This window comes from Microtus oregoni, unplaced genomic scaffold, assembly GCF_018167655.1.
Source record: "Microtus oregoni isolate MIOR12 unplaced genomic scaffold, Mior012 000007F_ref0000211, whole genome shotgun sequence".
Taxonomy (NCBI): domain Eukaryota; kingdom Metazoa; phylum Chordata; class Mammalia; order Rodentia; family Cricetidae; genus Microtus; species Microtus oregoni.
In genome coordinates this window covers 51,330,944-51,342,683 of record NW_024543066.1, presented here as the reverse complement: position 1 = coordinate 51,342,683, position 11,740 = coordinate 51,330,944, and the positions used below count along the sequence as shown (strand labels likewise).

Genomic DNA, 11,740 nt, shown 5'->3' with positions numbered 1-11,740 from the left:
GCTCATCTTCACACAAGTCAAGAAACAATGATTTTTGTTTTTTGGCCAAACTTCCTGATTCCCCAGGCTGCTTACCATGTCAGGAAATGGATAATAACCTTTGCAGGCACTCATGAACACATTCAACCATGAACTTTTCTTGCTTCCCATAGAGAGCTACAACAGGGGATCAACCACCACACAGGGTCAATTATTCATTTGTTATGTTGACAATAGCTCCTGAGAGATATCATAAGATGAGAATGTAACCATCAAATCCCCCTCCTAGTGACAGGAATGATTCACTCAACCAAGTGGGTGATCTTCAAACATGAAAGCATGAACTCAGAACCAGCTGCCACATAAAAGCCTTGCATGCCAGTGTGAGGATATCATCCTACCTCTATAGAGATGGAAGGGAGAAGTCCCCTTTTCATCCTTGTACAGATGGTCTAGAGTTCTTGACAATTTACCAGTTCAAGGAGAATGTCGCAGGAAGCAAAGCAAGTGTGACACTTGAGAACCCCTCCTACTCACACAGGAGTGAACACTGGCAGTGCTCCAGAAGACACATATGAGCCCAGACACACACTACAGCTGGGAGTCATGAAGAAAAGGGAAGAGAGTTGGATCCCAGTAGCAGCTGCAATGGCTCAGTTCTTCTCTAGCTCTCCCTGTCTCCCTTTAACTTCCAGAAACATGGCCTCTGGAGTGGTTGTCTCTGATGGTGTCATCAAAGTGTTCAATGACATGAAAGTGCATAAGTCTTCAATGCCAGAAGAAGTGAAGAAACGCAAGAAGGTGGTGCTCTTCTGCCTGAGTGAGGACAAGAAGAACATCATCCTGGAGAAGGGCAAGGAGATCCTTGTAGGAGATGTGGGACAGACTGTGGACGATCCCTACACCACTTTTGTCAAGATGCTGCCAGACAAGGACTGCCGCTAAGCTCTCTATGAGGCCACCTTGGAGACCAAGGAGAGCAAGAAGGAGGACCTGGTGTTCATCTTCTGGACCCCTGAGAGTGCACCCCTTAAGAGCAAAATGATCTACACCAGCTCCAAGGATGCCATCAAGAAGAAGCTGACAGGAATCAAGCATGAATTACAAGCAAACTGTTATGAGGATGTCAAGGACCACTGCACCCTGGCAGAGAAACTAGGTGGCAGTGCCGTCATCTCCCTGGAGGGCAAGCCTTTGTGAGCCGCCACCAGCCCCCTGCCTGGAGCATCTAGCAGCCCCAGACCTGCTCATGGGTTTTGCAGGCTCCCCCTTTCCTGCCAGACATGCAGGGCTGGGGGGATCCCAGCAGGGTGAGGGTAATCCCTTCCCCACCAGTTGCCAAATATCCCCTCACCCCCTGGACCACCCTTCTCCCTCCACCCTGATGGTTCTGGCCTTCCCAAATTGCTTTTGATCTTCTGATTCCTCTTGGGTTGAAGCAGACCAAGTCACCCAGGCACCCAGTTTTGGTGGAGCCTGACCTATTTTTTAATGACACTCCTATTCTTCATTCCCCCCATCCCATGCTGTCAACTTCTAACCACAATAGTGACTCTGTGCTTGTCTGATTAGTTCTGTGTGTAAATGAAATGTGGAAATGATGTTCCCTTGCCAGCTGGTTGCCCTCCCCTTCCCCTTGTTCTCAGCCACTCATGAAAACAGGACCAGTGAGGGACCTTCAATTTAAAAAAAAAATAAAAAAACAATAAAAAGGCTAATTAACAAAGAAAAAAAAGGAAGAGAAAAAACATGGGTGAAGGTTTCATCTTTCATAAATGATTGTTCTTACGTGCAGGATCTATTTCTCAACCTGTGATAACTGTGATTTTGTTCACAGCATTCTAGCTAAAAGCTCCTGTGTTTTCAACTTCCTTTTTGTCTCTTCAGATGAGTCTGCTGAAAATCACGTGTCACTTGAATCTGTGAAGAGCAGCAGGGTAACCTGTTGTAAGCTGCCTCTTTGGGACCACAACAGAATGTTAGCTCATAGCTTTGTGTAGAATCCTTTCCCACACTATGGCTACTTTTCCCTGGATGTTGGCACTATGTTCCACTCTCCAGAGTTGAAACAAAGTTTTCCAAGCCTGACACAGAAATTTCTCTATTTGTTATTTTATTATTATGTATTTTATTAAGTGTTCACTTGATTTTTATCCTGATCCATCTCTTAACATTGATATAAACCTATGATATCCAGTCCCAAGTAAATTGAAATATTGCAGCATAACTTCTGAGTCAGGATTTTCTAATCCTGTTTAATTTCACCATGGCAGTTATTTTTCAGAACTATTTCACACAAAAGCTTTGGCATTGCCTCTTGTAGCAGCCTGTGATTCAGGGCACCTATGTCTTATTGGTAGCTGTGTCTGAAGCACACAGTCATGTCATGTCTGCAGCATGGCCACAGGGACACCTGATGCTTCTTGACTGCATTGGCATGAGTAGTCTAAGAAGTAACTAGTAAGGTCCTCTGTGCTCAGGGTCACATGGTCCCAAGGCTGTCATTGGTGGGAAGAAAACAGACAGTGTCTGGGATGGCCAAATGAAAAGGAGATCTTAAGAGATGTAAAGCTACAACCATATTTGAAAACATTTATAGGTCAAGAAAAAAGAGGCCTAAGAAGGTGCCTTCAGTTCAGATGTCCCTGCTTCATCTGTCCAGCCATCAGTACAGATCTGCCTTAGGAAATTCAGAGACACAAAAAGACATCAGAAACTAGGGAAAACATGAAAACCAAAGCAAAGGAAGCACACTCAGGAGGCAGAGACAGGAGTATCTTTGTGAGATTAAGATTGACCTTGTTTCACAAAGGGAGTTCCACGGTAGCAAGAGCTGTTATACAGAGAAACCCTCTCCTAAAAAAGCAAAGGAAGCTTGAAAAAGTGATGTCCATTCACTGCTTGGTAGGCAAGCATGAGTTCTGACTTTCTGTCTTCCCCCTCTCCATTGATAAACAGAAATGGTGACATATGCTTGGAATCCCACCACTGGCAAGGCAGCCATCGGCTGATTACTCACTGTCAATGCCACCAACCTAGCAGAATCACTGAGACCTGATGTGAATGAGTGACTTGTGTCATATAAACAAGGTGAATATGAGGTTTCCCTGTGGCTTCCACATGCATATAAAGGAATGTATGTGTACACAGACACAAGTGTACCCATATACATATACTAAGATCACAGATACACACACACATACACATGGGGGGGGAGAGAAGAAAGACAGGAGAGACATAGAATGGAGAAAGAATTATAAAGAATCAATTGGACTTTTGTGGAATGATTGGTGTGTCTAAAAGTATTTTGAATTTTGATTCTTTGAGGCAGGGCTAGTGGCCATTCTGAAGTTCAATGAAGGCCCTATGTGTCTCAGAGTGACCTCAAACATCTGTTCATTCTGCCTCTACTACCAACTGCTGACATATTGGCTTCCCTCTTCCATCTGTCCAGTGCTAAAAATCTATATCAGATACTGTAGCATGCTGGAGCAACACTCTCTGACTAAGGTATTTCCTGAAACCATTTTACAAATTTCATAGAGAGGGGTTGGAAATGGAGGTTTCTCTGAACTATACCATCCAGCATCAGCTTTTAAATAATCCCTAGGCTGGGAGGTTGTGGCCCATGCCTTTAATCCCAGCACTCAGGAGGCAGAGGAAGGTGGATATCCATAAATTCGAGGCCATCCTGGTCTACAAGAGTTACTTCCAGCATTATGGTGAGAGTTCTGGCCAACAGGCAGAAAACTTCTTTGTTCTTCATCTCGGGTCATCATCTTTTTCAGGGCACAGACCAAAGTCACATCAACACAGATGGACAGACACCACTTAACCTCTAGTCTGGGGAATGAGATATGGACTTCCACATTCTGAAGAACATCCAGTTTATGAGATACACAGAGAATGACATTCATGGCGAACACTGGGACTAAGAAACTAGAACTAGGGATTGTGTTAGGGGGATTCCTCAGTTGGCAGAGTACTTGTCAAACAATAGTGGGACATAGGTTTGTGTCCCAGTACCAGCATATAATATCAGCAGTGCTAGCACACAGTGGTAATCCCTACTCTTGAGATTCTCAGGAAGGAGTCTAGGAGGGCTGATAAGCTCCAGAATCGGGGAGAGACTGTTTCTCAAAAATCACACTGGAAGGCCAATGAGAAGAGAATCATGAAGTTGAATTCTGGATTCAAGAAGAAGTACACCCAGAAATGAAGACATAGGCAACTAGGCAACATACGTGCACACACACACACACACACACACACACACACACACACACGTGCACACACATACACACAAAACCCAAATTATAATTGGAAAGGTTTCAGGAACTGGTCAGGATGTAACTGTAGGTACAAAACACTATGTCCCAGCGGCCAGTTGAGCACAGAATCCATGTTCATACTTGTCACACATAAATTCGTCTGCCTAAGTCAGAATCTTCTTTTCATCTGACTAGAGTTTAGGATTCTTGCACTATGAAACAGCTAACTAATAATCATAAACACAGATCTGTACACAGTCAACCAGTTCCAAAAGTAACCAGAAATAATCAATGCATTTGCTCATTGAGGGTCTCTTGCCCTATATTAACCAGGAAATCTTCAGCAAATACAAAGGAACAGGTATTATCTCAGTGGCAACTGAGTGACTGTGGTCCCCTTTCTAGAAGGCCCATCCTGTCCCAATGGGGGTGTCCTGTCAAGCCTGGGGCAGGTGAGGCACATGCATTACTGGCTGTCATGAGGAATTCTGCTGTCATCACTTAACAGTGACAAGGTATCCTCGTGTAGTCATGTTTATCTAGTAACTCCCCTAGCCTCAACTTGGAAAAGAGCAATTCTGCATGTGGAATATACAAAGTCCTGTGTTTATTTTATGTGAGCCAAATTCAGGAAGGTAACACCACTCATCCTTAGTCCTGTGTTCCCTCAAACTTGAGAGCACTGAGAGGAGAGAGAGCAAGAGTTGTATGACCCATGCATTTAAAGCACAGCCTACATACTATGAACAGATTGTTTCCAGATGAAACAGAGCCTTATTAAACTATGGCCCTGTATGAACATATCTGTGCATACAGGGGCCATAATCACATAACATGATTTATACTAAACATACACCCCAGGCTCCCTGAGGATGTCCCCAGAGTCCTAAAGTTGGCTGGCTCAGTCCTGGAAAGGACAGCATCTGAGCTGTGGATACTTACAGCAAACTCCTCATGTACAAATCACAGCATGTCAGAGGGTCATGATGTCATCTGCACAGGCTTTGTGCTGTTTTTCACCTTTGTTCTCTGTGTCTCTCCAAACCTTCACCACAGACTAAGGATCAACTCTAGTTTCCATCAGCACCTTCAGAGGAAGGCTTAGGACACTCCTACTCCCTCATGAGGAAATGCTGATGCTAAGACCGGTATTAGTGATTTTGCAGTGCTTGTGTGAGTGTATGTGTGTGTTTCAGAGAAACAGTCAGACAGTTTAGCAGGTCATCTGTATCGGCGTAAATAAATGCAATGCAGATACTAAAGAATATTCACACTTTAATGATAAACTTACAGAACCGAAGTTCCCCTGTGGCACAGGAGGTAGGAAGGAAAAGGGCCAGAGCCACCTCCCGCATGCCCATTTATCTGTAGGCATTCGCCCGAGGCAAACCCCGCCCCCTAAAGGGGCTGTCTTAACCCTACATCTCCCCCTTTTGTCTAAATAAGACAGAACTAAACCAAATATAACTATAAACAATAATAACAAATGATAAATATAACAAACAATATTGAGAACAAAAGTTTTGCTAGGCATTCTATCTCAAGGAGTCTAAATAATGTAGAGAGTAACTACTATTAAATAATCTTCAACTCCATCAAAGATCTGAGAAGGGAATAAATATTACTTAACAAATGAGAGATATCCAAAATGTGCAACAAATGACAGAGACAACTGACTACCTGGGCAATCACCCAAAGTCTCGTTTGCAATGTTGAGTCAACCAACTTTGGCTAAGGCCTAACATAACTGACATACCATTTTCAAATGCAAGGAACTTTCTTAGAATTATCCTACCCTGTCTTGGCAAGATAAGACAATCCTGTTTCATATCTTAGTCAGTAGTTGAGGTGTGGGTTTTTCTTAACCCAAAGGCCAGTTCTGCCAAGAAGACAAGCTCCCAGTGGAGTGTCTTTGGTGCTCAATGTTCTCTCGGGAGTAGAGTGGTGTTGCCAGGAGTAATTGTGTCTCGATGGCACAGAATTCTAGGTTAGATTAAAGGCCATTTTCTACAGCTCTTCAAAGAGGCTGAAGATTATGCTATCTATACTAAAAATAATCTCTATGTATCTAAAAGACCTGATTAACCTAAAAATAATATGACAAACATATAATTCTCAATACCTATCTAATTTGAAAACTAAGAGAATAAACAACTGTGCAATATATGAAGACAATGATCTTCACCTGTAAACAATGTCATTACATATCAAAATGTAAACAATGTTATTACATAAATAGTACCAGAGGTAGAAATGTACATTGTGATATGATAGATGTATCCATACAATATAAGCATACTCTTATACAAAAATAGAGGTAGGAACACTCACATTCAATATTCAATATATCAATATTCAAGAAACAGTACCAATATAATTTTCTAAAAACAGTAAGTCACAAATACCAATCATCCCATCAAACCAGTTAATCCCCCCTTTTTTATATATACCCCTAATTCCATACAATATCTCCCCATTCCCTCAACCCTAAACCAACCACTAAAAGATGTCCCTAACCCTGTGGGCAAACTCTGTTGGGAGAGGGGATGTCGTCCTCTTAGATTGCTTCTAGCGGACATGGGGGCGACGTTCTTCTTAGGGGCCCCTGTGAAAGCAAATGATGGTAAAATGTCCAAATTAACCTTTGACTTAAGAAAATTATAACTAGTCTCTGAGCATTTTGAGAAGGTCCGGCCAGAGTGTTGTCAAAAATGTCCATCATTCAAAATTGTCTCTTGCAGTTGGTACCAAAAAACAGGTCTAATATTAGCGCTTAAAAAAAAAGAAAAATTCGTGACGTCATAAAAGCCAGACTGAGTTGATGTTGTGGGGCCCCATCTTCATCCTGGAAATTTCAAAGATTACTGTAGGAAAATATGTTGCTTGTTATGGGAAATTTAAACATTAACAACAAGGACATATACTTACATATAAAGAAAGACACAGATATGAGGAAAGGCAAAGAAAGTTTATCAAATATAAAATTATTCTTTTCTGTCCCATTTCATGGCTCCTGACCTGAGACAGAAACCCTGAAATATCTCTTATCAACAGGCTTCGAATTGAAGAGGGACTGAGCCATAGTCCAACTCCAAAACCAGCTCTACACATTTATAAAGAAGTGTTCAATAAAAGATATAAATATACATAAAAAATCAATACTTACAATATGTATTGAATTTTATTTTTGATGTTTAGTGGGTCGTAACTATTTTCCATCCATCAGCAATTAAATATTCAGGGTCCCTTAAATTCTTTGGAGATGAATATTTTCCTGTGGAGATAAGAAAAGAACCCTGCCCCCATCCTATCTATAATCCTTACCATCTGAATGCTGGTCATCCTTGTGAATGAATTGTTATTTATCTTTTCCAAGTGACTTCTCTTCCTCAAACCGAGCCTTTATTAATTTTGGCGGTATCCATAATTTTTCCTCACCTATGGAGATAAGAGCATAACCCCTTCCCCAATGCAGCACATCTCCTGGCTTCCATTGTGAGGTCAGCACATCCTTGAAATAAACTGGTTGATTTAGTTCAGCAGACTTTTCCATTATCCAATGTCTTTCTGTAGCTGTCGTTCCCTTCTCATTAGTGTTGAGAAAATTCAAGGTTAACAAAGCATTATGTAACCTATTTCTGGGGGTGTTTTCCACCCCTTTCTGTTTGTTCAACATATCCTTTATAGTTCGATTTGATCTTTCTATGACTGCTTGACCTGTAGGATTGTATGGTATACCTGTAACATGCTTGATATTGTAATAATCAAAAAACCATTTCATTTTCCTAGAGATATAAGCAGGACTGTCTTTATTTGTGTAGGTAAACCCATGATAGCCATGACTTCTAATAAATGAGTGATTACTGAATCAGCTTTTTCTGAACTTAAAGCAGTTGCCCACTGAAAGCCTGAATAAGTGTCAATGGTGTGATAAACATACTTCAATTTGCCAAATTCTGCAAAGTGGAACACATCTATCTGCCAGATTTCATTCCTATGGGTGCCCTTTGGATTAGCCCCTGCAGGCAGTAGCATTTGGTTATAGAAAGAACAGGTAGGGCATTTCGTTACAATCTCCTTAGCTTGTTGCCATGTAATTGAAAACTCTTTCTTCAAACCTTTGATATTAACATGATGTTTTTTTTATGAAATTCAGAGGCTTGTAGCACACTACCAATCAATAATTGATCAATTTCTGCATTACCTTGTGCTAGAGGACCTGGCAGACCCGTATGGGATCGGATGTGTGTTATGTACATAGGGCAAAGCCTGTTCCTGATCAAATCTTGAACCTGGATAAACAATGAAGTTAGTTCTGTATCATCAGGTATAAATTCAGCAGTTTCAATATGTAAAATAACTCTTTCTGCGTATTGTGAATCAGTAACTATATTAATAGGTTCTTTAAAATCTCTTAGTACCATAAGAATGGCATATAATTCTGCCTTCTGGACAGAATCATAAGGACTTTGTTCCACCTTACCCAAGTCTTCTGATTTGTAACCTGCCTTCCCTGATTTATTGGCATCAGTATAGAACGTACGGGCTCCAGTTATTGGAGCATCACGGATGATTCGAGGAAGGATCCAAGAAGTTCTCTTTATGAAGTTAAGCCTCTTGCTTTTTGGATAGTTGTTATTAATGTCTCCCCAAAAATTAGCACAAGCTCTTTGCCATGGTTCATTATCTTCCCATAATTTCTTTAGTTCATCAGCAGTGAAAGGCACTATAATTTCTGCTGGGTCTATGCCTGCTAGTTGACGAAGTCTCAGCTTGCCTTTTATAATTAACTCAGAGACTTTTTCCACATAAGTTTTCAGTTTCTTACTTGGTTTATGTGGTAAAAAGATCCATTCCAAGATAATATCATCTCTCTGCATTAAAATTCCTGTAGGAGAAATTTTTGATGGTAGTATGATGAAAATACAATCGAGCTCTGGATTCACTCTGTCCACATGTGCCTGTTGTAATTTCTCCTCAATCATTGTCAGTTCCTTTTCTGCTTCAGCTGTTAATTCTCTAGGAATGTTTAAATCTTTATCACCATCCAAGGTTTTGTTCAAATGAATTATTAGATCAGGTGTTATTCCAATAGCTGGTCGTAGACTGGAAATATCTCCTAACAGTCTTTGAAAGTCATTAAGAGTCCGTAGGCGATCTCTTCGAATTTGTGCCTTTTGTGTCTTAATTTTTTGCAAACCTACTCTATAACCTAAATAATTAACAGAATCTCCCTTCTGAATCTTTTCAGGAGCAATATGCAATCCCCATTTAGGTAACAGTGTCTGTATTTCTTCAAACAGTCTGTTCAAGGTATCTATGTTTGAATCAGATAACAATATGTCATCCATGTAATGGTATACTATAGATTTGGGAAATTTCTTGTGTATTATTTGCAATGGTTGGTTCACAAAATATTGGCACAGGGAGGGGCTATTTAACATACCCTGGGGGAGGACGGCCCAATGGTACCTCCTCGAAGGTTGAGCATTGTTATAAGTAGGCACTGTGAAGGCAAATTTTTCTCTATCTTCTTTTTGCAAAGGTATAGTGAAAAAAACAATCCTTTAAATCAATAACTATGAGAGGCCATCCTTTTGGTAATAAAGAGGGCAAAGGAATTCCAGATTGCAGAGGGCCCATAGGTTGAATAACCTTGTTGATGGCCCTGAGATCTGTCACCATTCTCCATTTACCTGATTTTTTCTTAACCATAAATACAGGAGAATTCCAAGGGCTGGTAGATTCTTCTATATGTCCAGCATCTAGTTGCTCTTGTACGAGCTGTTCTAAAGCCTGTAACTTTTCCTCAGCTAAAGGCCATTGCTTTGTCCATAATGGTTTCTCAGTCAACCATTTTAGAGGCAAGGCTGTTGGTATCTCTGAAGGGACATCAATTGCTTGTTCTTGCACAGCCCTAATGGCCGGTTTTCTCCGTTTGTAATAACTTTTAATATTATTTTCAGAAATATAGGCTCTAGAAGTAGCAGGAATGTTAATTTGGGTATTCCATTGTTGTAATAGGTCACGACCCCATAAATTCATTGCAATATTGGCTACATATGGCCTTAATTTTCCTATTTGTCCCTCAGGCCCTATACATTCAACCCATCTCGTGCTCTGCCTTACTCGAAATAGGGTTCCTATTCCCAGGAGCTGAACATTTACATTCTGAAGAGGCCAATATGGATGCCAAGATTCTGGGGTAATGATACTTACATCAGCACCTCTGTCCAGCAGGCCAGTAATAAAAATGCCATTTACACACACTCTCAGCTTAGGTCTTTGATCATTTATAGAAGTTTGCCAAAACACACGTAACTCATCTTTCTGATTACTAGTGCTTGTAACAGTAGGCATGTGGCTTCCTAATTGTCCTGACGAGGCACGTTCTCTGCAGAAACTGGAAATGACTGAATCATGTTTGCCATGGGGGCCTGTGAGGCCCTCCCTCTTACGTTTCCCGTCTGTATCAGATTGCCTTGTCTATCTCTTGTAGACCTGCATTCGTTCATCCAATGCCTGCCTTTTCCACATCTTCTACATAAACCTGAAGGCTGAGTCCTTCTATTTCTGTTATTTCTAGAAGATGCATTATTATTATTTCTGAAAATCCGTTGTTTACAATTCCTTTTCATATGACCCAGTTTGCCACAATTAAAACATTTGGTATTCTGGTGTCTCCTTTTACCATTGGAAATTGCTTCTTCTACCCATGCTTCAGTGCCATAGTCAAATGTGTCAAGATTTAGTGTATGCAAGACCCATTCTTCCAAGGATGCTGATCTGAACTTTAAAGGCCCCAAGATCTTTTTGCATTCCACATTTGCATTTTTGTAAGCCAAAGACTCAATTATTATACATCTTGCTTCTGGGTCAGATATCCCTCTTTGTACAGCCTTAGTTAACCTTTGTAAAAAGTCACTAAAGGGTTCTCTCTGACCCTGTTTAACTGTGACAAATGATTCCATTCTCTGTCCTGGGTCTTGTACTCTGTCCCAAGCCCTTAAGGCTGCTGTAGTACACATGGAGAGTATGTTTTCATCCAAATGAGCTTGTTCCTGAGGGTCAGAAAAGAGCCCTTCACCTAGAATTTTATCTAGGGAAATGTCAATTCCCTTCGCCTTTTCCTGCTGCTCTAAAAGTCAAGCCTTTTGCCTGAATAAGCATTTCTATTTTAATTGCGGTCCACTCTCAAGGACCGCGGAGCTCAGCTGGAGCCAGTCCGAGGGGGTTGCTCTGCTTGTTGTGGCACAAGATTTTAGCATCTCTTTCACAAAAGAGGCTTGCATCCCAAAAGTCATGACAGCCTGTTTAATTTCTTTGAGCTCATTCATATGGACAGGCTCCCATGTATCTTCCTTGATGACCCTAGGGTTTCTGGAACCAATCACCTTTTCTGTTGTTATTACTGGAAAGGCATGTAGAGCTGTAGGTAGAGCTTTGTGGAAATTGTCCCTAAGGGATTTATCCACAGATGTAGTTAAAAT

General features: G+C 41.0%; 1 pseudogene; it reads left to right on the top strand.

Annotated features, from left to right (window-relative positions):
• Positions 1-678: 678 nt before the first annotated feature.
• LOC121450599 lies at positions 679-1,179 on the top strand (annotated as a pseudogene).
• The last annotated feature ends 10,561 nt before the right edge of the window (positions 1,180-11,740 follow it).